Consider the following 27,723-nt stretch of genomic DNA (forward strand, 5'->3'; position numbering starts at 1 on the left):
AAGCATAAAAACACGAGAAGTGCTCCGAGAGTGCAAACTCCACCAGGGCCAATGGTTTATTTGAAGGGAACAGCATTATATTTTCTATATATTCATTTAGCTTTCTTTGCTCTCCTTAAATGGACTTTAACTTTGTAATTTTACCCTGCTGAGACTCATTTTAATATACCTGACACAATTTATGTGGATATCATACATGTATAGTAGTGCTGGGCGATATGACGATATATATCGTGTGGACATAGAAAAGTGTCTATCGTGCCATTTGTCTTCTATCGTTTCTAACCCAAATTTTATAAATTATTACATAAAATATATAATTAACCCTTTACAACCAGTCGGAGCAGGCACACTCCGTTTTGCCTAACTATTTTTAAATCCCTGTAGCACTGGAACCACGTAAGGTAGCGCAATAATGTTTTTTGCATGTGAAACCGGAGGAGTTGTACTTACATCTAATGCCATTAGCTTGTCCAAGGTCACGGTTTCCTTCCACATATAGCTTTGCAAAAATTGCATAAGAAGCACTTGCAGCAACAAAAACATAATATTCCAAACTTGCAGCAACAAAAAGGTAATATTTCAGACTTGCAGCAACAAAAACATAATATTCCAGAAACACGCTTTGCCGATGGTCATAACACTTCCTACGTTGGCATATATGTCAGCGCGAACTATCGCATGTCCGCCATTACCTGCCCGAAACCGGAAGTGACGTCATTTTCGCGAAAGGGCCTTATAAGCCTATGTTGGTGCTTTTAAAAGACATGTTTGACTTTATGCTTTTCTGTATCGTTTCTGGGATGCTTAGAACTCAAATTACACTGTTGGAAATAGTTTATTTTGATGCATTATAATATTTATTTTCATCTTTCCTGTAGTATATAAAAATGAGTATCTCAATAAAACTATGAAGACACTCAAAATAAATTTCTCGTGGTTGGAAACTATTTTGTGCAACTTTTTTGTATTTACAGTTTTGAGGGATATGCCTCTTAAATTTTTCTAACTAGAAATATATGTAAAAAAAAATTTTTTGTAGTTTATTGCACTACAATTTTTTGCAATTTATGTAGTTACTATGGACTTAATGCATACATATTATTAAAAGTTGGGCTATAACGGTTGTATTGATGTATGGAAACTTGAAATGCTCCCACAAATGGCACTACAGCATGTAAAATGTAAAGATAAGCTCTGGCGGACTTGGTTCTATGGTAGGTCTTAAAAGGTTAAATAGCCTGTGGCAAATATATTAGTGTTGTCTTCTCACTATACATACTCTGAACTTTATGCAAGAGAAAATAAAGTATAAAAAAATGATATTTTTTGCAAAGAAACTCCATCTTGTGGTTTGCGACCTGGTGCTGCTTTACGTGCACCCAGATTTGCGACATACTTTACGGTAACTCAAAACAAAGACTGCACCCTCGGCACTCGCTGTTTACAGACTGCGTACTTTCTAGATGACCACAGGTCAGGTGGTATATCGTGATATATATCGTTATCATGATATAAAATAATTCATATCGTGATAAATATTTTTTCCATATCGCCCAGCACTAATATATAGGATCATTTTTTTGGTAAAATGTCTGTAAATGTTTAGTAATAAAGTGAAAAATGTTTTTGATTGAAACAGTTACAACCTGTTACTGTAACATTATCATTCCCTATATGCCTACATCTCATCAGTCCAAACACTGGCAGTAAGACACACAGTTTTAAACGATCAGATCAATCTACTGACCTTCAATACACAAGCTCAAGCTATAAGGTGTTTTTTCTTTTGGTCATTTTTTTAATCAATCATTAAGCTGACTTGAAGACCTTGGTGGATATAAGTCAGATTATAGCTATCATGTTTGCAGACAGAATGACGCTGCAGGTGTTTAATACAAACATAAAATATGCAAAGTGTGGATTCAAAAGCATCTCGTCTTCACTGAACTAACAGGGAAACCTCAGAAACTCCAGCTAAGCATCTCTCAGACTGTCAAACTCTACTGTTCAATGACAGGCTGGTGAAAAATATCCATTTATTATTTTAGTTTCAGTTAACTCATTGCCTTTTGCTCCCATCTTCCATGCAAAGACAAAGAAAGGCATGTGTTTGATAACTATTTCAAAATTATAAGATTCAAAAGCACACCCGCCTCTGCCGTCCCCAAAGACTTGACCAAAACCAGAAGCGCGATCTCTTGTGCCTACTTACCGCTTACTGACATCTTAAACCGGAACATGTATGTAATGCCTCCAGCTACTTAATTAAAAAGATTTTTTAAATTCATAAATTTATCTCTGATGTTCAGTAACAATCTCAGAAGAATGACCAACTAGCAAAGCACTAGCCTATCGAGGAAAAAGAAGCTATAATGTGCAGCAAGCTGATTGTTTATGATGTCACTTAGTAACTAAACTGATCACACAAAGACATCAGTCCGTATCGATCTTAATCACATCAGCGGGTCACAAAGTTTACCACGTCCGCTCACAATTTCCTGGGCAAGAACTGCCACAGCATCAGAGCACAAAGTGTTGCAAGATGCAGAGCTGGTCGTGCTGTAGGTGCTCCTGGTGGGATGGTATATTCTGCCAGCAGAACGAGCACGCTGGCCTCAGTGCAGACAAACGCACGCGGACGTGGCCAAGCATGCGCGATGATGCCAGCCACAGCGCTGCGAGCTTGGGAAACAGAGCGAATGGAGCAGGGAGACGAGCAGAAACGGATGCAGGGATGAAGCCATGCAGAAGGAAGGGAGGGACGGAGCAATGTGCTCCTATCGCTGGCTCTCCCCGAGGACGAGCTGTGGGATAAATAGATGACGAGCCCTGACACACAGACACACACACACACACACAGACACACACACTCCACAGGCTGTATCGCCTTGCCCTGCCCTTTTCCTGTCCTAACGTTTTTCTGCTTATCCACATGAAGACAATTTCAAAACTGCAGACTGAATGGGATCATTCTGTCTGCAACCATTGAATCACGTTTTCACGTGACCTACCTGAGCCTGAGAGCTTTAATGATGGCTTATTTTCAGCCTGAGCCACACACAGAATCTAGACACAGTTAAGGACTGGATGGATTAAACTGGAGGTGCTCATTAGTTAACTGGTCAACTAGTATAAAAGTAGGAACCCACTTAAACAGTCTAAACTGGTTAATCGGTGCCTTCGTGCACAGCATCTCAAACGTATCATGCTAGATTAGTTTGCATAGTGTTGCTATGACATAAGTATCAGCTTTAGCATCCATGTGTCTGTGCAGGATGTGGCTACACGTCGCTCCATTCATCTGCTTTTCAGTTCATTTTCCATCTTTACAGTGCTGCAGGACCATGCTGGGTGGTGCAGCTTGCTTTTACCTGGCTTCTTTACAACTTCCTGTCACAGAGTGACAGAAAGCCATCTGCCGGGGTTGCGGGGGTTCCTTCTATACGCTCTTGGCGTATAGAAGGAACAGTTAAAAGTGTTGTACATAGATAAAGTAATTTGTCTAACTGACTAGTATTTGTGGTACGGATCAATGAGTCGACTAACTGGATAATAGATTAAGCTCATTTGTTTTTCTTCAGGTTTTTTAAAATTTCTTCCACCTTATTCATCTCCTTCCTGTCCTATTACACCATTTCCTCTTCCACTCTTTCTGTTCTCGCCGTACTGAAATTTTCTTCTCCGCTGTGGTCCTTCCAGCTTTGCTCTGCTGAGCTGGACAGGACAGCCACTCTCCCCTGAGAGAAGCCTCCGGAACTGCAGGAAGCAATTATTGTAGCGTGTTTCCGAAGTCAGCGGAGCTTACAAACAGGCAGAAATGCGTGTGTGTGTCTAACCAAGGGCCCTTGACCCTCAAGCTTCCCTCACTGGTGCGCTCCTGCGGCTCCCTCAGCTTATTGCAAACACAGACGCTCCTGCAGCCTTCCTGTCCATGCACAGGAAAATGAGCCTTTCACGTAAACACATATATAAACATGCTGATATTAGCATGCGCACACAAACAGACTTATCTAACGCGAAGATCGGGCTGGGCATTTCGGTCATTCTAGTTTAAAGCTGCGTTTCATGAGTTCTTCTGTAGGTTTGTGTCTCTCTTCTCTCTCATTCTCCACACAGAGCAGTTCCCAACATCCCCTCTGCGTCTGCAAGCACACCTGGCTCCAGTGTCCCAATTTTACCTCGTTTGTCCAGCTTCATTCTGATTTTTTTTTTTTTTAATTAAAAAAATTTAATTTTAAATTTGAGCTTTTTTCCATTCAAAAGAGTGCTGCCACACAATCGCAAGGTCTCTGTTCAGTGAGTCGGCTCACCAACAACTGAGCATTTACCCACATTCAGGCAAAAATGACCAAAATATCACCTTTGCTCCACACTGTATACATGGCTCTGCTGTTATTAGGATGCACACCACTTGTGTACATAATAAAGCATATTCCAACAGGGCTGAACCACCGTCCTTCCCCGTGCCTCTTATTTATACTAATGTCGTCGAAGTCCTCAAAGCGAAAGCTTCACAACTGGCGCCGTCTGCTCCAGCTCAAATACGGGCTCACAGCTGAACTCTGCTTGCCTTTTACATTTCTATTTATAATCCCGATTCCTTCAAAGGAACTGCTACGTATGGTTTTTCTGTCCCTTTGTGCTGCTTTGGAACAGTTGAAATAAGAGGCTTGCAGTTAGGAATCCCAAAGGAATTGTGCATAACAGCTTCACAGCGCAGCATAAACTAGGTCATACACAAACAGGTGGTCAATTACAGATGTGTGCCACTGCGCGTGCGTGTTTGTAGACAGCTTGTGATTTCTGTTTTCGTTATAAATGATTAGAAAAACTACTTTAAAGCCCTCGTGGACGATTTCAATCAGAATAAGAACGAGTGGCGCAGCGCTCGGTTGAACACTGTAGGGTTTTACCTGCACCTTCAGGCAACTGCTGTTGTGATTTGGTGCTATATTAATAAATATGAGGAAATAAACTGTATTCTTTGGCATTAAGACAGAAACACACTTCCTATACCAGGTCTTACATCCTTTCCCTTCTCCCCCATCAGACCACCACTATGAACCCTTTGATTTTACTTCTTCTACGTGGGAACCACTTGTAATTTTAGGGCAGCAACAGCATCGGGCTGTTGTGCGTCTCTAATGGTCTGGGAGTCCAAAAACTCGGGCCAGTCAAGGCGAGAAAGCTGAGGCAGCAAATAACCGAGAAGAGAGATGTATGAAGACCCAACAAGAAGCTAGAATATCATTTATAACAGCAACTCTGAGCAGTACCAGAGCCAAGTCAGACTTTCTGCTACATGCATTCGGTTTGCCTGTAACAGATACTGCTAATCCACAGATTAAGTAAATCAAATCAACTGTGCTAACTATAAACTATAAATGTCCGGTTCGGTTTCTGCCCCCTTTGGTCTCAAACCCATCATCATTCAGCCGTACAGAGTTGCAAACGTCTGCAAACCTCTGCTTGAACCTTACCGAGCCCTTGTGGAATAAACCTCTCGAAGAGCATGAATGAAAATCCTGACTCAGCCGGCCCGACTGCATTGATTAGAAAAACTACACCGTCCATTCTAGTTCTCAGCTTTCCAGAAGCACTTCATCGGGCATTTCAACACAAGTGCACCAACCTGTGCTACAAAACCAAAGAGCAATAACAGCCTGAGAGGGGGACATTTCATATTACGTATAGAACACGGAGCACAGTTAAAGCAGACACACGTTTAAGGATTCATGCTTTACAGATTGTATGAAAACGTAAAAATATAATTAGAGCAAACAAATCTGCTGCGCAAAGAGCATCTCATAGAAACGAAACCAGAAACCAAAAAGTTATTTATATTTTTGAGCTTCCTGACCGTACCGCTTCAGTTCTTATTAACTTCTTTCACGCTCGATATTTCATCACTGAATTATGCAAATAACCTCAGACACGACACAGACTTTCAGCAACACTAAAGCTTTCTGATGAAAAAGGAACCACTTGTGATTTTAGTCGAGCTAACAGAGATTCAGCATTTCGCATTTAAACCTCACAAAATGTCTTTGAGATCACGAGCTCCATTTGAAGATTCACACATCAGTTGTGCACTTTCACCTGTAGTTAAAAGAAAGAAAAAAAGGGAAATAACCTGCTCCTGAGTCATAAATGAGAAACCGCTGAATAAAAAGTTCCTACCGAGCCCCGGGGCAACGTGATTACAGAAAACCTACTAAATTAATAACAATAAAAACATATTTTAATAGGTTTTTGCCAAAAGGATAAAACAAGGTCATTCAGTCAGTAAAGCCGAGTGTTAAAGGTCGAGTTCTAGGCAATCAACAATAATTAGAACTATCAAAAATGGGAAAATCATGCCCATTATTTCTCATATAAAAACATTCAGATGTAATTTGCGTGTAATTATTAAGGCAAACTAGCAGAGTCTGTTCACTTTTTTAAAATGGTTTACCTACCCAGGAATATTTTACACTTTAACATTTTTATGTGCGTCAGAAAACAACTCCATCTACCGATCCAGCCGCTGCTAACCTGCTCTGCCCGTCCATTCTGGGAGTCACTGAGGAGCGGGAGAAGGATCACCGCCCGCCAACTGGAGTTTGGGTCCAAACAGATGAGAGACTCCCCAGAGCGTCACACAGTGGGCGCACCTTTATTTGCACGAGCGTTTTTATATATGACATTATTAAAAAATTGGTCAGTCCCAGCTGTGTGCACGGGCAATGCGAGCGAAACAAGACTGTGACGTAAAAAAGTGAATAAAACTTTATCCTCCAGCACTGCACCAGTTTAATGAGGAGCACTGTTAATATACATGTAATTTACCTCGTTAGTACTGAAGCATTCAAGTCTCTTCATAGTATAAATCACAGCATTGGTGTTATTATTGCTAATGACATTAAGACAAGTCCACCAGTTACTGCATGAGGGCGGAGCAGTAACTGAGCAACTTCCTTCTAATGAATTTAAGAATAAATCCTAAATTTGTGAATCTCATTTTCCAAACAATGCAGAAACATTCCGATATTCTTTGATACTAAATCCCTGACTTTTCTTCTTCTTCGCCTCCTCCTCCTCTTCATCCTGTCTTTAAGTGTCAGTATGGAGCGTGAGTCCATTATGCAAATTACAGTCATCAGTGCCAGGGAGCAGCCATTTACTCCTGCACACAAACACACACAGAGCCATTGAGAAAAGCCAACACCTGTCACAGATTCCTGCTGAATCAAAGATAACACAGAGGAGACTTCTCAGCTCGTTCTCCCGCTGCAGTCCTCGTCTCACATCTCATCGTCCTATTAGATTTATTATAAAGTCATCGTCTTCACAACCTCCTCTCCTCCCATTGGCCCTTCCATCCTTCACTTTAATCCAATGCTGCATGTACCTTATCACACTTCCCCTTCTATAAGCTTCTCTTCTGCTTCCTTTCCCGAGTTATTGGTGCCACCGTCTCCCCTTTACAAGCCGCTAACGTGCATTTTCTGCTAAGAGAAGAGCTAACTGTGTGAGCGAGTAACATCTACTCTCTGTGTTGCGTCACTGTGAGTTATTTGAGGACAGATTAATCTCAACAGCTGCGCTGGAATAAAGAAAGGTTGCAAAACAGTGGTCGTTCCACCACAATTGCACAAAAGCAACACATCCTGTCCACTTGATTTGTCTGCAAAACAACATTTAGCTTCAACTAAGGCACTCTTCAAGGCCTGGAGACAAATAATCGCTTTGTTGTTTGCACAACAGCCGTGAACACATCTAGGTTTCATTTCAATTGCATCTGTAAAGTGCACACTGAATACTTTCTTAAAATATTGAGGAAAAATAAAACATCTCATAGTCTGAGTACGGTAAAAGAAATAAATGAATTACAGTAGACATTCACACCTGGGGTTCTCTTCTTCTTCTCATGCACACACACGTCGCATATTGTTATTTTTGTAATGGTATCAGTGGCGACTGTCTCACATTTTGAGGTTTCCTGCTTTTAGCTAACAGTGCAAATAATCATTCATCTATCTATTCATAATGTTCATCACATACACAGCAGCATTTCCTCCGTGCTGGTTTGAAAAGACAACAAAACAATGCATTAAAAAATGCATAGAAGATAAAAATATTAAAACAGGAAAATATGGAAGGAAACTAGAAAAAAAGAATACATATAAGGGGATATAAGGGCCATAAAAGGGCACCTTAGGATGTACGGCTGCAGACCGGATCACGCCGAATCGTTGTTTGAGCTCTGAGGCTCGGGGCCAGACGCAGGCGTCGCTTTAAAACAGATCCACAAAATCAATTGTAAACACATACAGGAAGTCAATGGAGATAAGCCAGGAGTGGGTGATGTAAAGACTACATTTGTCTGTCACCGGCACTAATGAATTAGCTGAACAACAATAAAATACCACTTAGGGTTGTCAGAGTGGTCACTGATGTTTTAAACACACCACGGAGAGTTTGGACTGAGAATGTGAGAGGGGAGGGGCACCGTGCCCCCGTTTATACAACAGCAGGCCCTCCTCTGTGCAGTAATGTTCACACACACACACACACACACACACACACACACACACACTCACACACACACACACACACACGAGAGAGAGATGCAGGTCTGATTAAAGCTGCACATTCCCCCAGATTTCTCCTTTCCTGCTGACGCCGGCGCCTTTACATGTAACCGGGGTCGGTTTCTGAACACTCTGCAAATTTCCACCCGCATCCACCCCAACCCTGCACATTCCTGCCCCACCAGCCGGGAGGCCAGGTGTTCTATAGCAAGCGCACGCCCTCCTGCTGCAAGGCAGATAGATTAGCTCAGTGACAATGCAGCACTTCACACTATCCTTCGAAAGATCCCAGTGATCCCAGTGGCAAACACAGCTCAACACATCTCCATATCGTGCATTTAACAGTTAAAAAGGGTAAAATTGTTTCAAAATTGTAACTTCATCTGAAGTTAATTTTAAAAAGACTTTATTTTCAAACACAGGGGAGGATTTGTCTGAACTACACTATTAAAATAATTGTTAAACATGAATTTAAACCATTTCTGTGCAAATGATTAATTTTAAAAAAATAAACCAATAAAAAATAAGCAGGTTTTATTTTAATATAATATATGCTGGTGCCCACCAAACAGGTTTTAGCCATGAAAAGGAGATTAATCACCAGGACTGATTAAATATTTTAATAATTTTTTAAAATTGGGCCTTAATTTTTACACAAGCTTGAATTAAGTGTTTTTGTAAGACAGCCAAAAATAACAGAGTGTAAAATAAGGTAAAACAGACCCGCAGTCCTCACCCAAAAGCATTGAAATATAAATAAATGAGTAAATAAGCAAACTACAAGCATCTAATGTTGATATCAGTAAAACTACCGCTGACATTCACCGTGTCTCTGTGCCAAGCTGAACCTTGTTCCCTGAATCTGGTACTGTAAGCGAGTGTGTGTTTAACAGTCTGTGGGATCAATAAGCTGTAAGTTAATCAGCCTCTCTTCATTAAGGTGCTGAAACCCCGTTAGAAGCCAAACACACTACAGTAGACAGGAGCAGGCTCTTTATGTATAAGCAGTTTGAGATTATCTGAACCGTGTGTGTCTGTGGCCTCATCACCAAACTCTGCTGCCAAAAAAGTTGAGCTGAACGGCGACACACGTCTAAACATATTTGTTTGTGCTGAATCTGAAAATATCTTCACGTGACAACTTCAGCTCAAATTCCAACAACATGCATACATTGAAAACATGAACAGACGCAGCATTAAGTGATCATGTGAAAGCAGCTTTTGTCCAAAAACACAAAATACTGTAGTGTGAAGCTATTAGTGGGCAGATCTTTGAATCATTAAAGTGGAAACTGCCTCAAAGTAAGTCATGGAAGTAAAAACATATTCCAAGATATTCATTTGGAGGCAGTTAAAATCTCTTTTTTTGGTAAATATTCAAATCCTTCTAAGCCCATCGGAGCGGGCACGCTCCAATTTGTGTAACTATTTTTAAATCCCGGTAGAATTGCAACCACATAAGCTAGCGCAATAATTTCTTTTGCACATAACACCAGAGCTGCACTTGCATATCATGCATTCAACTTGTCCCAGGTCGCAGTTTCCTCCCACATATGGCGTTGCAAAAATCGCGTAAAAAGCGCTGGCAACAACAAAAACATAATCGTCCTGAAACACGCAATCTGATCAGCTGTTAATAGCACTTCCTACAACAGTGCGAACTATCGCATGTCTGCCATTATCTGCAAAAACTGAAAGTGACCTTTCAAAGGTTTACTGGTGTTTTTAAAAGTCACGTTTGACTTTATGCCTTTCTGTATAGTTTCTGAGAGGCTTAATTTCACTGTTGCAAATAGTTTATTTTGTTTTATTTTGATGAACATGCTGGTTTTTTGCAAATTGTGTACAATAATATTTATTTTTGTTTTTCCTGCAGTTTATAAAAATTGGTGTATCTCAAAAACGAAACTATGAAGACACTCAAAATAAATTTCCTGTGGTTGGAAACTATTTTGGGCAACTTTTTTGCATTTACAATTTTAAGGGTTATACCTCTGAAATTTCTGTAACTAGAAATAAGTGTAAAAAAACAAAAACGATTTTCAATTTTTTGTAGTTTACTGCACTTTTTTGCAATCTATGTAGTTACTATGGACTTTATGCAGGCGTATTATTGAAATTTGGGATATAACGGTTTTATTGATGTATAGCAACTTAAAATGCTCCCAGATATGGTACTACAGCATGTAAAAATATAAAGATAGATCCATGCTAAAATATAAAGCCTATGATAGACTTGAAAGAGTTCAAAAACAAACAAACAAACATGTTCCTGTAGAAGTTAACAAGAAGGCCAGCATAAAACTAACAAATGGCTGCAGTTCAGTCAAATCTGTTAAAAACAAACTAATTGTTGGTCTATGGTGACTGCAGCACGTGCAGAGCTAACATAAACAACATGAACAAGAGTCGCCCATATTACCGGTCGCTCCACATATTTCTGACCCTCAGTAACAGCAGATAGCCAAAACACATACATGTGGGTCTGCAAAGCTTTGCAGAGCTGGGATTAATAGGTGATAGTTTTGTTTTCAAATACCACTTTGTAAATGAAAACACAGATGTGAGGACTCAGCCTGAGGCACGGGAATTTTCTTTGTCAGCTAGGAACTAACATAATGTGTCAGTCTCTCAGACGGGACGGCATGTGACAGTCAGGAAAACGACATGATTCACTTACTCCCCTTCACCCTCGGGACGAGCCTGTACTCTATTCTCAGAAGCTGTAGCTGCTCAGGTCAAAACACTCAAACACCAGACCAATCACTACTCATCTCATCAAAGTTCAAACCATCTCTTAATTAGAGGTGTCCCCTTACACTACTCGAGCCTTTTTTCCAAGAAGATGCGCATGTTTTATTTTTGCTCCTTGCTGAGAACTTAATTAAACAGCGGCTGACATTCAAAATGACACAAAGGCAGCTCAGAAAACAGGATGAGGAAAAGGCTTTTTGCGATGAGCACAGCCTTTAGATGCAACACAGCTCTCTCTTCCCTGGACGTTTCTGCAACTATTACGGCAGCTTTACTGAAATGTGACCATATTATCATATTATCAGCGTGCAGGATCATTTTCCCCCCCACAGTTGATGAGTTATTAAGGTCCTATTACAAAAGAGACAAAAGGCCCTAAAAATTTATGCAAACATGGACCTAGAGGATTCTCACCACACCAAATTATGCAAATGCAGCAAACATACAAACATCAGCACATAAACAGCCAAAATGGATATTAATGCAAAACAAGCCAGGAAGCGTAAATGCCACTCCATATATGTGCATCCATACAACCACTTCTTTTTCTCCTCATTCCCGAGCACACCGCATTAAAAACAAAACACCTGCTGCTTTAATGCAAAACCTTCAGAACGGCTGACTCCTGCACTAAAGCGCCAGCATTTCAAACCCAAACGTACAGGCCTAACCCCCCACAGCATGCATTTCATTTACAAACACAAAGGTGAGAAGCAGAAAATCCAGCCACACCATTAGGTCATGCTAACACTGTAAAAACAAGCGCTACGATGGGGGCTCTGCTGATACTGAGCCCACCCTGATGATGTGCATGCTCTGTGGAGCACAGCAGAGTCAGCAAACTGAAATTAAACATGTGCATATAAATAATGTAAATAACATAAATAATACACTTTATTTTTTGAGGACACCAGTCGCATGCTCCAAACTACACTCTGCCATCTCGCCTGTCACTCTGTCACGACGCAGTGATGGCACCAAAGAGAGGGAAAAATCTTGAAATTGGGATGTGAGTGCAGATGTGCATGCCTTGTGTCACTCAGCTGTGGCCTGGCCTAATGTGCAACAACCTCAAACCAGGTTTCACAAACTCGGGTTAAACGGTGCTTCATTTAGTCTGTTCTGCATTCGCTGGAATTTACAAAGAAAGATGAGTGCAGCCCCAGTCCTCAGCACCAACTACTGCTGTGCATCTACTGTCTATGCTTCTCTGCAGACACAGGCTTAAATCAAACAAGGGCACAAAAATTAGGTAAATATCCTAAGTGAAACACTTCCACTCTCGCCTCTTTGTTGCAGTGATGGCCAACAGTGTGAAACAGAGGGACATGCATGCAAAATCTTCCATGCAGCCTTTAAAACATCTCAGAGGTTTTTTTTATCACATACGTGCACTTCTGAGCTAAACACCTTTAGCTTGAGCTCATGTTCGTGGTTTCTGGTGTGTGTATACATCCACGTGCGCAAATTCAGGATGTCCTCTGCATGCTACGTTACATTTACATGAGAATGGTTTTGTCCTTCGAGTGCTGTGGTTTAGGCTTTCGAACTCAATGTGAAGACAGGTGACAACGGGCCGGGCTGTGGCTAGTCGTACGGTAAGCGCTGAAGACACAAAACCTTAAAAGATAATTTAAATATAAGTGGCCTTGGGGGAGATCATAAAGAACTTCAAACTATTTAGATCCACCGAAAAACAGCCAAAGGCTCTGCTACGATACGGGCAATTCGAGCGGAAGATGTGATTCAAAAGCAATGTTGATGATTAAACAGCTTGTTTGAATGTATTATATAGCTTAAATAACACGAAGCATGTGTGTGGGAGAGGTGTTAGGGGATGTCTCTCCACCACGGCTTGTATGAAGAGGTGAAGATGAAGAGATGGAGGTGGGTGGAACACATTGCGGTTGGTAAACAGGGCCAAAACAGGAAAGCGTGGGCCTACCTGACAGTCACCTCAGAGCCTGTAAAATGTTGCCACGCTTTAAAAAATAAGGTTAGCTGCTGGTGAAAAAATACTGAGACAGCAATTTGTTGCCTTTTTTTTTTGCATCTCCTGAGGTACTTTAGTTTGAATTTTTGTGTGGATGAGCCGCCTTTTAGGCCACAATCTGCTTTGCAGAAAAAAATGTGACGCATGCTTATGTTCTAAACTCAAACAGCTGATCCAAATCTGCAAGCAGCGGGCTTTTTTTTCCCTGAATTTTTATTTCTGCTAGCATCACTCAAACCAGTGAACTGTAAATGTCCTGACGCAGTAGGGACAGCCTTCAGACGGCACTCGCTCGGGTTTGATGTGGAATACTGTGCGACAATAAAGCTGCAGCCGTGTCACTGATCCGAGTGTTGTGATGCACGCCTGACGTACGAAAAAGAGTAAAAGAGCACTCGATTTAACCTGCCCCGCATTTATTTGATTTCACAAAAAGAGATCAGTGCAACCTGACACTTAGATGTTGGATCCTAAAAATGAGCTTCAACTTCAGAGTGAAGCTGTTACACAGAAGAGAAATGACAAAAAACGGTTCTGAAAGCAACCAAGCATCTAAAAACACATGACTTCAAAGAGGCATCATATCATTTCTGATGATTTTTTAAAGGCCGCTAATGATTTAAGGTCTTATCGACTGAAATGTAATGTCCCAAAAAGGATGCACATCTGTTTTTTTAATATGTAGAAGGACTGGCTCATGCTTTAATCCATATGAACACATGACTGTGGTTTTGTTTTTCTAGCTTGTTCAGTAAAGCCTCAGCTCTAAGATTCTGACTCACGTCCAACAAGCACACACAGCTCAGTGTCCATCTATTGCTGTTGATCAATAAAGGGTACATATAACAATTTACCAGCTCCTCTAAAGATCAATACAGTGGTATTGTACCGAAACATGAACAGTCATATCCTAGGATACATAATATCTAAATAAGGGGCCTGTCCTCGGCTGCAGCCACTAAAAATCAGCCTTTAATCAGCCCGAGCAACAAGCCTGAACAACCAAACTATAAAGAGAAATTACTGCCACCGCTCACCGTGGAAGTGGAAGCTTAGCCAGTTTTAATCAGTCGGTAGGTTTCTGCTCGGGGGAGTTGCAAAAAAAAAAAAAAAAAAAGCTCAGATTTATGGTCCTGTAATTAACATGTCTGAGATTAAAGTGACGAAATGTCATGTATTGTCCTCTCGCTAGAGGCTCCCGTGCTGGCAGAGAGGCCGAAAGAGAAAGAGCGGGCAGAGCGGCCATGAGTCAGCCGGAGCCAGCCCCCTGCCTCATGCTGAAATCAGAGAAACCACAAGAATGTAACAGCTTCTGTTATTATCCCTCCCTGCTGCCTCCCAGCCTGATGGCCTGCCCCAGAAAATAGCAGCGAGGCTGGCTTCTCTCTCTCACACACTCTTGTTCTCATGTTCTCTCTATCCTCTCATTCTCAAATCTGATACACACATTTTTCTCTCAGGCTATGGCTGTCCATTTTGCTTAGCTTTCTCTCCACACACACACACACACACACACACACACACTTAAAATTTAACTGATATACATCCAAATTTCAACACCATCTGAGTTTAATTGTATTCTGAGGAGGGTTTAAACAGCAGCAAAGTGTTTGACCACAGTTACATTGGTCTCTTTTAGCAGGACGACAATGAGTCGCAACACTGCTAACAAGTGACGAGCGCAGTGTAGTCGATAAATTGCATACATGCGGCACGTGCTTTTGTCTAAAGCGGCTCACAGTAACATCATTCGACCGTCGCAGACACGAGAGTTCCTTTTGTTGAAATGAAGCCGCACAGAGCCGCATACACTCAGCAGCCTTTATGTAAAGCATGAGGCTGACTCAGCAGCCCTTCAAACTCTCCGGTGACGAGTGTTGACCTGTTGCCTTGTTTGGCAGTTGCACAGAATTGCACCAATGCAAACAATTAGGATTAAATGGAAATCGCTCGCTATAGCCTCAATCTGTTTTCATAGATTTACTACCAAGCTTAATTTGCAGAAACAGATCTCTGCATATGAATGTGCAGAATCGGTAGACAAGGGATTTTTTCCTCAGAAGTCCATGTAAATAACTAACTAAATAAAATAAAATAAAATATGGGGAGCTGTACTTTCCAAACTGGTTATAATCTGACAATTTTAGCTTTTTATTAGCTCTTTGCAAAGTATCTATAAGGAGGCGTTTCATCAAATTTAAATTATGATCCTGAATACAAGAAAACTGGGATAAAACATTTACTTTTAAAAAGCTCTCGTGCCTCATTTTTCTAACCAATAACATCCCTTTACTTTACTGCGGTGCGCTTTCAGCCCTCCCTAAAAGTCCCAGCTCACTAACAGTTTAGCTCTGCTCAAGCCAAAATGACAGAAAGACAGCATTAGGTCAATGAAATCAGGCTGGAAGACTTCAAAGCAGACAAAGGACTGTGGATGGCCAGAGGCTGCCTTTGTCTCGTAGGTTTAAATTGCTGGAATTATATATAAAATATTCCTCAATCAGGCGTTAGCGGTACTATAACAATGTGAAAGTGAGTGGGAACAGCAGCAACTGAGCCGTGAAGTGGTAGGCCACATAAAATCTCAGACCGGGGTCAGCGGATGCTGAGCCACACAAAGGTTACCGACTTTCTGCAGAGTCAGGAACAGTGCATGCATAGATGTGTTGGTGGAATGGGTTTCCATGGCGACCAGCTGCACACAAGCCTTACATCACCGAGCACAATGCAAGGTGTCATATACAGCGGTGTAAAGACGCAACCACTGGATTCTAGTGCAGTAAAGACGTGTTCTCTGGAGCAACCAATCACGCTTCTCCATCTGGCAATCTGATGGACGAGTCTGGGATTGGTGGATGCCAGGAGAACGGTACAAGCCTGACTGCACTGTGCTAAGTGTAAAGTTTGGTGGAAGAAGGATTTATGGTGTTTTTCAGGAGTGGGGCTCGGCCCATTAGGTGCAGTGAAAGGAACAAAGTGCACAAAGCACAGTCCTGAAAGACAAGGATGAGCGAGCCTGGTGTGGAAGACCTTGACTGGCCTGCACAAAGTCCTGACCTCAACCTGACAGAACACCTTTGGGATGATCTCCAAAAGTTGAATCTGTTCATCTGGACGTAGCGTTTTCCCACAAAACGCTACGTCCAGATGAACAGATTCAACTTTTGGAGATTTACTTTCCTGGATGATTGAGAATGCATCAAGACCTTTGGGATGAATTGAAACGTTGATCCAGGCTGTCCAACATCAAGGTGTGACCTCACAAATGCTCTTCTGGGAGAATGGCCAAAAGTCCCGTAAACACTCCTAAACCTTGTGGCAAACCTTCCTAGAAGAGTTGAAGCTGTTATAGCCAATATCATATTAAACCCTATGGATTAAGAATGGGATGACACTCGAGTTCATGTGTGTGTGTGAAGGCATACGAGTAAATTCTTTTGATGTATGTACTTAGTGTATGTCAGCTATAATCGGGGTTAGGGTTTATTGTTTTTTGTTAGTTTGTGACAAAGTCAGCTCTTTGAAGGGACCATTTCTATCCTCGGGCTTTGAGTTCAGCTAGAGCTGGGCGATATAAGATTTTTTCATATCACGATATGTTTTTTTCATTTCAGGCGATAACGATATATATCACGATATAAGCCAAATAACTATATTTGTAAGATTTAAATGTGCCGTTGCTCACAAGTAAAATGTGAAATAATCAGCAGCTTGTTTTGATTTAAATATTTATTTCCCATAATAAGTTCAACAGGGTAGATGTACTTAAGGAACATGAGACTTCAGTTTCAGATAAATAAAGGCAAATATTGCAAACTACACAAAAGGCAGCCGCTAAAGCGTTTAAGTTTCAAAATAGAACAAACAGACTACTAAATTGTCAATTCCACTTAGAAACAAAATATTAATTCTAAAAATAAATCTTAGTTTGTTTTACAGAAGAACAGACAAAATTGACTAACTTTTGTCAATATCAAATAAACTGAGAACTAAAAGGAAATTCTCAATCTCTGCTTGTTGTATAGCTTAGCTTTTCAAACAGTTCTAACAGTTACTTTAGTCTGACAAAAGCCGAATGACGAATTAGTGCTTTCAGTCAGAGATTGAGCATGCACCGGTTTATTGTATTTCCAGACTTGCTTTCGGCACAATTTACAGTGCGCGCTACTCTGTTTTTTGTCAGACTTGAAATAGCCGAAATACCTTCACACTACGGAACTTCTATGGCCCTTCCGTTCGACAATCTCTCCGGCATTGGAACCATCATCGGTTTTTTTCTTCGGTAACCTTCGCTCACGCTCTCGGTTGATTTTTCTCTAGTCGGCAAACTCATTTCCTCCATTACCTGGGCAGCCCGGCTGCAAAAACAAATACACATGTGCGCCTTGGCACTTGTGCTGTACGTAACAAGTCACGTGACGTGACGCTGCGGCTGTGATTGGTTCGGCTCTGCGCTACTTAATTTGGATTGGCTGTTCTTTTTTTTCTTTTTTTTTTTAAGAGGACAAGAGAGATGAGGCCTATCGCAATAGTTACATTTTTCTATCGAGAAAAAGTTATTTCGCAATACATATCGTTATCGTTCTATCGCCCAGCTCTAAGTTCAGCTGAGAAAGGCTGCGGAGGCCCACAAATAAACAAAGGAGCGCAGCAATTTAAGCATGTTGACGTCCCCCATCGCTGTCATCCCTGCATCGACTCATATGCAAAGTAAAAACATTTTCACAGCACAAATTTATAAATTTACATTTGGCACAAGCCATCTGCTGGCTAAAACTGACCAAATTATGGAGAGAGAATTTACAAACAGCTTTGTCTTGGACAAGCTGGTCCTGTGGAATATGATTCAAGACCAACAAGGATTTTTTTTGACAGAAAACAGGCCTGACGGTGAGGAAATAAGTAGCACGAAGTAAAAATGGTAATGTCCCACGTTTTCAAACTCCTCTTTTAGTGAGTGTTTAGGTTGGATATGGAATCACTCCGGGCTTCCTCGACAGACCTCCAACAACAACAAGCAGCGGATAACACCAGGTTTTACCATGTAAACCGTTGACGTTCCAGAAATAAGCCCATCAAGTGCAGCACAAAAATAACGCTGCATGTCTGAAAAAAGATGGCATAAGACTGAAAATTTGGAGATGAGGTTAGCTATGTCACCAAAATAACAGCACTCTTACTGTCACTAAGGTAGGCTAAATATCTCCTATGACCCGTTCTCATTGCTTTTTAAAATAACTCAAAAAATTATATTCAGGATAAACATTACAACGGGCTAAATTTGGGATTTTGCAACTCAGTCACGTCAAAATTCCCTTTGTCTACAGAGGAAGTATAAAAACCCAGAAGCCCTTCAATGCAGTTCTCACATCGAGGGCACAGCAGAAGAAGAGCAATCCATTTTTGGCTCTGACCCACTGTTCTTAAGCAACTGTGTCCTCTGACCCCCCGAGGTATTCGAGGCTCTTTAAGCAGCTGTTTCAAAGGCAGACCTGAGGATCTGAAGGTGACACGCACACACCAAGCTCAGGTTGCACAGGTGGCAGGTTAAAATGGGGACGTGGCAATCGATCTACAACTCAAATGTTCACTGGCTTGTATGTGTAAGCGCACACGTGTCTACCTGCTGCTGGGCTAAATGGATGTGGGATGGAGGATAGTGAAGGAAAACAAGCCTGAACATGCACTGGAACATAACCAGGGAGTCAGCTGTGCTCACATACCTGAGGATAGTAAACACGGGGGTGGGGCAGCACTGAAGAGGAATCCTGAAGAGGTAAAAATGTTCAGGAATAATAACATGATAATAATGTTGGGATGTAGCAGTTTTACTCATACACTGGTATAAAACTTCATTTTGCCAGGGCAAACTTGAATTACATTTCTTCTGCTCGCTCCAGAGCACTCTCCAAATTCAACAGACAACTTCCCCAAAACGTCAGATATGATTATCTCACTGGTGCAGCAATCGTTTTACAAAGACGTTCCCAAAACGCAGCAGATTGAGGGCATCGCGGAGTTATCACCCACAAGTACCATTAACATTTTCTAACTGGTTTGACAAAGTTTGCCAACACTCCCAATAATTTGAACCACAGCAGTCTGAACAAGAAGACTGCAGAGAGGTAGACAGATAAATAACGAGCACAATCATCTACAACTGGTTCTAGACACCCAATACCTGCATTAGATGAGTATCTCCCCGGTAATACTTGGACTATTCTAGAAGGAGCTCAGTTCATTTTTTGAGTTTATTTATGGAAAGGATCACAGGAAGTTCCTGGTAATTGAGAGCTATAAGTTTACCGGTACTGGTAAACTCATGAATGTAACCAATAAGAACAAACATCAATTGATTCACACATTAGACCCGCCCACTCATGCCAGGAAGTCACCCTCTTTCCTTTCTGTCTCCACACCTATCAAACTGTCATTTCTCTGTTTATGCATGCGACCATCTCAAGTGATCAGTGGCTGTACTAAGATTTCCATGTATCCAAGTAATTCTGGCTCACAGCTATAATCTCACCCTCTAATTGGGCTCACTGTGAAACAGTTTCCAAGCCGTTGGACTGGTTTATCTGTCTTGTTGCCCAAAGTCGTCGTGTCTCAGGCTGATTTAAATTGGCCTCAGCCTTTCAGGGAGTCAGTCTGGCCTTTCGGAGAGGTTCAAACGTTGCAAACGAAAGAGGTGAGCTGGGTTTATAGCACAAGACTAAATGAGAGCAGCTGTACTGTCAAAGCAAGGCAGCCCCATCATTGCTTTCTTTCCATCATCTTTGTTTTCATAATTGTTAGAAATCATCATTTTAATTGAATAGGATTTTTGATAAATTGCACAGCCCTATTAGAACACACAAATGACTCATAATAGGGCCAATAAAGGATGCTGAATTACAATAGACGCCTCGAGTCACAATGTTTCCAAAGTCTACAGCAGTGTGGGTGTCAGAACACAGTGAATCACGTTGAAGACGGTAAGAAGACAGAAAAGTTCGTGTTTCCAGCGCATTATTTTTTTCCATATTTTCATTCTGTGGTGCTCTATAACAACGGGTATGATTCCAAAACTCAGTCCTACCTGTACGCAAACACGTTACTGTCCAAAATCCTCAAGTACCTTTTTCATTTTTTAAAACAGGATCCTCTCCTAAAGCCATTATAACGCACAAAATTTGGAAAAAGTCTGAAAAACTGTGTTACAAATCATCCCCATAGGTTTGGTTTAGATGCGTTTTCACTTCTGGGAAAAGCTCAGTTTGGTATAAGTGAGCATGCTGCCTGGGTAGAGCATGCAGGATGCAGCGAGAAGACCACATACTTGCAGAGTATTACCTGCACTATTCTTATATTAGACAAGACCAGTCATCACACAGACTTTTAATTAGGGCGCTGGCAGATTAAAGGCTGTATCGGGCATTTGCGTTCTCCTCCGTCAACTAATGCCAAGAACAGTTTAGGGATGCAGTGAAGAGAGGCTTTTCATGAGATCTTTATCCCTTGAAGTCTCATCCTAGGGCCTCCGCTGGGAAAAAAAGGACTGTGGATGATCCAGGCTGGCTTGATGTGATGATACAGCACGACAGCCACTTAAAGCTTCCAGATCATCCAACAAAGACAAAGCTTAGACTTTGCTTAGACTACTCTAACAAAAAAAATTAATTGAAAGCCATTTAACCTTACATGCTGTGAATAACAGAACATTTTGACCACCTTTGTAAAAGTAAATGTTTGATTTGTGATGGTTATTTTTTGCATGCCAACCTCAGTTCAAAGACAGTTATTTAACAAATATCAGCGATTGCTCTGACTTAACTTAACTTAACCATAAAAATGAACCCGTCTGCATTTCTGCAAATAATAATTTTATCACCTAATAGATACTTTCGAAATGTGTCCATCTGTGATTTCCTGTTTTATTTGTCCATTAGCATGCAGGATAAGTAAGTGTTACATTTAGAATATACCTGGATGTCTTTTAAATAACTCAAATGGATTAATTAATGATTAAAATCATCATAATTTTCAATTCATTCTCCTCAACTAAGCAATGGAGTAATCGATGCAGCTCTATGAGGCATTAATTGCGTTTGCCTAAGCAGTAGGGGGTCTGCATCCACCTCCCCTTTGCCTGGACAGCATGCTGCTTCAGCTAATCAAACCATTATGACCCCCCCGCTAAGTGAGAGCACCATTATCATAATATGCAGTTTCACCCGATCAGTTATGCGTGACTCAGGCACACCGAAGCTGGACAAAGAATAAGATTTCTCAGAAGTAAATCAAACATGGCCAACAAAATATATCATGAAGAACCGCTACAACACCTGCATCCAGTCATAATATACAGCATTCATTTGCAAATAATATTCAGTGCAAGAACAGCTACACCCAATCCACAAGGCAGCTTTTATTTTTGTCCCGCTGTTCACAAGCAGACAATTATTATTTTTAGTCTGGGATTTAGATTTTGAAAAACTCGTGCATGTCAACCTCCCGCTTTACTTTCCATTGATATTCAGACAAGATGGCTAAAAGCCTGTCACACTCATCCACCATTTGATAACTCGTTCGTCGCAACATATCAAAAACAAAAATCTGTGTCATTGTAAATGTGCCACTATCCGCTTTCCATTTTGGAAGTCTGGATCTGCCGAGGCACCTTCATCCTGGCGTCCTGTAGCTGTGGTATCTCGCGCCAAATAAACACAGCTGTGTTTGGAGCTCGGGAGACGGTTTTCGCTAAAAAGTCGTGCCATATCCGCCCAAGCAACAGACCACTAACTAGCTGCCTTTCTGAGAGATATCTGGCTGGATATTTGTGTGAATGAATGGCTGCTGGTTCACTTGTGCACAGCCAGTCTGACAGACTAAAGGAAGTTCAGTCCAGCGCGATAATGCTGACGGTGTACGGGTAACTGCAGAAAGCTGGCATGATACTCCAAAGTGAAACGGCTAAACTGTGGATCAATGGTTAAACTTCCATTTCATGTGTGCAAACAGGACTGCGAGCTGTCCAAAGGGTCATAATGAAAGGTCGCTGGTCCTCTTGGCTAAACATGAACAGGGCTGTGAGCAAAAGGTCACAGGAAGCTGTTGTCAATCAAATAAAGAGGGCAAAAATGACAATAACTACATATATGGACTCAAAATGTTTCGAGTTTTACAAAAAGTTTCTGACGGGCTTTTTCACAGCGTTTCTGGCAACATTTCCAAGCCTACTTATCTGAGGCTTGCAAATGCTAGCATCTTTAAAGCATGATAACGTATCTTGCCTGCAGCACCCAGCCAGCAATCTTCTTACCAATACTCTCAGTTAGCAGCAACACTAAGCTGTCAGCGTGGAGAAGCACCACGCTGAGAGGAAGGGTGTGCTTTCCAACGTTGAGACTAACAAGAGCTAGGCAGCCGGACGAGGAGAGGAGGAAGGAAGGAGGGAGAAGCAGAAGAAAATAAGGAAAGGACAAAAGGAGAAGGCAAGGATGGAAGAAATGCTGGAAAGATAAAGTCAGACGGACGTTCCCCTGAACGGACATGACTTTATGACAGTACAGAAACTCAGCATCAAGTCCTCAATGAATTGTTGAGTTTTCTGGGCTCTTTAAAATCACATTTCCCCAACACTCTGCTGCTCCCAGCCCAACCCTTACTGTACACATAACAAGAACAGCAGCTGACCTTTGGCCAAACTGCTAGGTGGGCTGGTTTATGACCTATGTTTAACCGAGGGGCTGACATCTTTATGCACCTTCCCTGTAGTTACAGAAATGGTGTGATGATAAATTGACAATGAGAGGACTAATCAAGCTGAAATAGATGCAAATCTGCTGCACTTCCGACCTCGGTACATCACTTTTTTCTGACTTATGTGCAACACTTGTGCTGGTGGTTACTCTGCAATCACCAGCACAAGTATTTTGTGATCCTCATCCATATCACTGGCTTGTTTTGATTGTCACACAGCATGAGAGGTTGACATAGTTGTAATTTTGTTGACAATAAAGCTCCCGAGTGAAATTAAACAGCCTTATGCTTACATGGATACACTTATGCACTCACTGCAGTAAAAAGACCATCAGATATTTAAAGTCTTATTGAACAATAGAAAATGATGAGCAAAATAAATGCGTTGCAAACTCTAAAGATAATCATAACATATGTTTAATATCTGTTTTTTTCATCTTGGCTCATGTAAATCATGAAGTTTAGCCATGTAAATATTGTCATCGGCCAGAAGGATGGCACGCTCTCTGTTCGCTCAGCCAGAGTCGTGCACGCATTCTGCTGCGTCTTCTCTTTTTCTTTCTTTTTTTGCAGAACAAACCATAGAGCGTGCACACACATGCATGCACGCACACACACACACGCACAGCTGTGGCCAAACGCTTGTTCTGTTTCTGCTCTATTGTTCGACATCTTGTAAATTTCCACCAGGAGGATGATGGGAAATAATCTGAGAGGAATTTTTGTTGTACTCTTGCAAATATTGACCCTGCAGTATCTCCAGTCTTATAACCTATGATTAAACCTCTGAGTTTTGACACACCGTCTTCAGGCTTAAGTTTTCTCCAAGTCTTTTCAAAGTCTTCCAGTCTGTGGCGCCCATAAATGCATAAATTACAGTTTGCCTCCTCATCACATTCACTGAATCATTCACAAATCTGAGCAGGTTACCTGGGGATCTGATCATTCCTGACACCAAAGGTGCTCCCGCGGGAGCCCCCTGCCCTCTGCTAGCAGGTGCAGTTTATCCCAATTACCCTTGCCACACCTGTACCCCTTATGTCTTTCTCCTCCTCGCACACACACACACACACACACACTCCTAATGTACACCGCAGGGATGGCAGGTTCAGGTGTGGCGCTCAAGTAAAGCAGGGCTGTTGCCGCAGGCGATCTAAGCTCCACCAACTGTGTCTATCCGCTGCTTAAACCTCTTCAGATTCGGGCAGAGCAGACGGGGTCAAAGCAGGATTCTCCTCAGAACACCGCTTATGAATTTATAATGTGTATAAAAATAAAAACGATGAGTGCATTTTTATTTTATGGAAGCAAACTTTGCTCTGCTGTACTTAGTCGTATTTAGATGCTAACACAGCCACGGCACAGCACCCACTCCCACTGTGTGCACCAGCGTTCAGGGTGGGATTCTGCTTTGTGATTATGGATTGTACAGTAAACGGATGGACACTCGCATCTTCAGCTCAAACCCCACCGTGGTTTGGCTTGTTTTCAAAGCAGTATCACATATTTACATTTCATATTTAAAACTAAATCTTGCTACCTGCATTTCATAACAAAACCAGCATCAGTTGCAGTACTAATGACTGCACAAGCCAGCAAGTCCTTCAGACTCTAATGCCAAATAATCCTTGCTTCCACAGCTTAACACATGATATGGTCGCAATCAACAGCCTGGAATACTGTCCCAAATAAAAATGTGATGCATGACAGGCCTAATTCCCAGGATAAGTAGTTCAGCTCCAGAAACCAGCAGCCTGAGCCAGGGATTCCCACATGGATTCAGGTCAAGACCAACACCAAACAGCAGCTCGCATACATTTCTGGACAGCAATCTGTTACCTTTTTTTGGAGGGGAAAAAATACACAGAAACGCTCCTGTCGAAACAGTTCTGTGTCTAATAAGTGTAAGTCATGTGTTGTATGCCAGCCTGCCCTTAAAACTAAACATGAAATAGTCCCAAAAAATAAATAAATAAAAAAAGAGCTCATGGACATGACTTTTCCTTTTTTCCCCTCAAAGCCAGTCAGCATGACTTTGACATGTATTTTAATAGGAAGCATGTTTTGTATCTACAGCTGTTGTCTAGTATCATCCGGCTTATTTAGAGGGTCCTGTTTCCCTGGCAACTAAGAAAGAAACCTAAAACCTAACCCATTAGCTAATCCTAATCCAGTAATTTTAGTACTTCTAAAGCCTAAACCTCAGGAGTAGTTTTTCTTTCCTAAGCATAACTCCGTACCTTTAATTCCAAAACCCAACAATGGACTTCCTAAGGATGATTAATAAAGTACTTCAAATAACAATTGAAAATCTGTCCATATTTGTGCAGATTAAACAAATATGTAAGACTGCTTTCGTCCATTTGCACAACATCTCTAAAATTAGAAATATCCTGTCTCAGAGTGACGCTGAAAAAATAGTTCATGCATTTATTACTTCTAGGCTGGACTAATGTAATTCACTATTATCAGGATGTCCTAAAAACTCTCTGAAAAGCCTTCAGTTAATCCAAAATGCTGCAGCAAGAGTCCTGACAGGGACTAGAAAGAGAGAGCAGATTTCTCCTGCATTGGCTTCCCTTCATTGGCTCCCTGTTAAATCCAGAATTCAAGATCCTGCTCCTCACATACAAGGTCTTAAATAATCAGGCCCCATCTTATCTTAATGACCTTGTAGTACCATATCACCCTATTAGAGCACTTCGCTCTCACACTGCAGGCTTACTTGTTGTTCCTAGAGTATTTAAAAGTAGAATGGGAGGCAGAGCCTTCAGTTTTCAGGCCCCTCTTCTGTGGAACCAGCTTTTAAGATGAGGCTTCAAACTTTCCTTTTTGTTAAAGCATATAGTTAGGGCTGGATCAGGTGACCCTGAATCCTCCCTTAGTTATGCTGCAATAGACATAGGCTGCTGGGAGATTCCCATGATGCACTGAGTGTTTCCTCTTCACTCACTGTGTGCTTATACACCTCTCAAGTTATTATTAATCTCTGGCTCTCTTCCACAGCATGTCTTTTGTCCCATCTCTCTCCCATCCCCACCAAGTCGTGGCAGATGGCCCCGCCCCTCCCTGAGCCTGGCTCTGCTGGAGGTTTCTTCTTGTTAAAAGGGAGTTTTTCCTTCCCACAGTCACCAAGTGTTAGCTCATAGGGAGTTGTCTGATTGTGGGTTTTTCTCTGTATGTATTATTGTAGGGTCTTTAACTGACAATATAAAGCACCTTGAGGCGACTGTTATTGTGATTTGGCACTGTGCAAATATAACTTAATTGAATTATGGGATTCTAGTTGTGGTGTCTGGTGTGAGCAGAGGAGGCTCTCTCACCAAACCCTCCAAATATGAACTTTATTACTCTTTAAAAGAGTGAAAACATTCATTTTGCGTACATGGACATAAATCAGTACATATAAGACCATCATACAAAATTTAATGTGCAGGAACACAAAACAATAGACTGAATGCAATGAGTTTCACGAACTGCTATATGACTCTGCTGTTTATGCACAGTATGCCGTGCAGGTTGGAAGCCTGGGTTTGTTTTGGAGAACACTGAGCCCAGCTCCTGGTTCCCATTCAGAGGACATCACTCTAAAGTCATGTCACAGTTTAGTCAGGGAGCGAAGGGAGAAGGAGACACGGTCAGATAAACAGCACAGAGCAGGGTCCATATGATCTCAGCAGCGGCAGCAGACTGGGGAGCAGCAGGCAGCAGAGGAACCGACTGCGACCCAAAGATGTGGCACGGATGGTGGGGGATTACGTCATCGAAAAAAAGGAGGACGCCTCATCCCAGCGAACCCCCTTACATCCATTGCATTAAAACCTTACCGATCAGCACACCATCTCCATCATTTTATTCACATTAAAAAAAAAAAAAGAATAAATACGACTGCACGGGCTGTGTTTCAGCAGCTCGTCCACGCAGGCCCCCCTCCCGTGACATTTCAGGAATGTGACATGTACACAAACGCTGCTTCACCAACAATTATTTAGCAACGATTGACCAAAAAACACACAACCAGCTCTGTGGTCGCTGAATGCACTTACACACCGTCCAAGCTACACGTTAAAATAAATCCACGGAGCCCGTCAAACAACACACGGGACGCAGGAACCGTGTAATAAGCGCTCACTGGTGCCTATCGCACGATAAGAGGTGTGTGCCATATTTAAAGCCACAACATTAAATGACGCCGCGCTGGTTCCAGAGAGCTCTAACTGCTCATTAAAGGGCTTATTGTGCGCTGTCCAGTGACTGGCAGATAAACGAGCCGTTTATCTTAACACATGAAACGGATCCGGGGAGGCTGCTAACAAAGTTTCATTGATTAAATAAGCCTTTAAATGCGCACTAATGTTGCGCACATTGGATCAGCTTGTAAGCTGCGAGATATCGAATGGGCTAAGAAACAGCTAGCAAGCTACACAACCGCTGGCTATTAAGGCTGTGGGAGAAAATGTGGATGTGTTGGAGCTTTGTATGAGATTCCACTGAACAAACACAAGCGCAGTTGCAAAACGTGCCTTTTCAAACAGCGCTCTCCCGCTGTTATTTCGTAATTCTGGCTATTTAGTGTGTGCGGGAGCAACTTGGATAAAAGTGACAGCGCTAAGCTAGCAAGCTAACCCGCGTCAGCTGGCTCCAAGAGGGGAAAAA

General features: G+C 41.7%; 1 protein-coding gene across 1 annotated transcript in view; it reads right to left on the reverse strand.

Moving 5' to 3' along the window:
- The window catches only part of ptpn4a (protein tyrosine phosphatase non-receptor type 4a), a 74,573-nt gene that overhangs the window by 46,267 nt on the left and 583 nt on the right, over positions 1-27,723 (reverse strand). The window lies entirely within an intron of this gene.

Source organism: Pelmatolapia mariae, linkage group LG16_19 (genome assembly GCF_036321145.2).
Source record: "Pelmatolapia mariae isolate MD_Pm_ZW linkage group LG16_19, Pm_UMD_F_2, whole genome shotgun sequence".
NCBI lineage: Eukaryota > Metazoa > Chordata > Actinopteri > Cichliformes > Cichlidae > Pelmatolapia > Pelmatolapia mariae.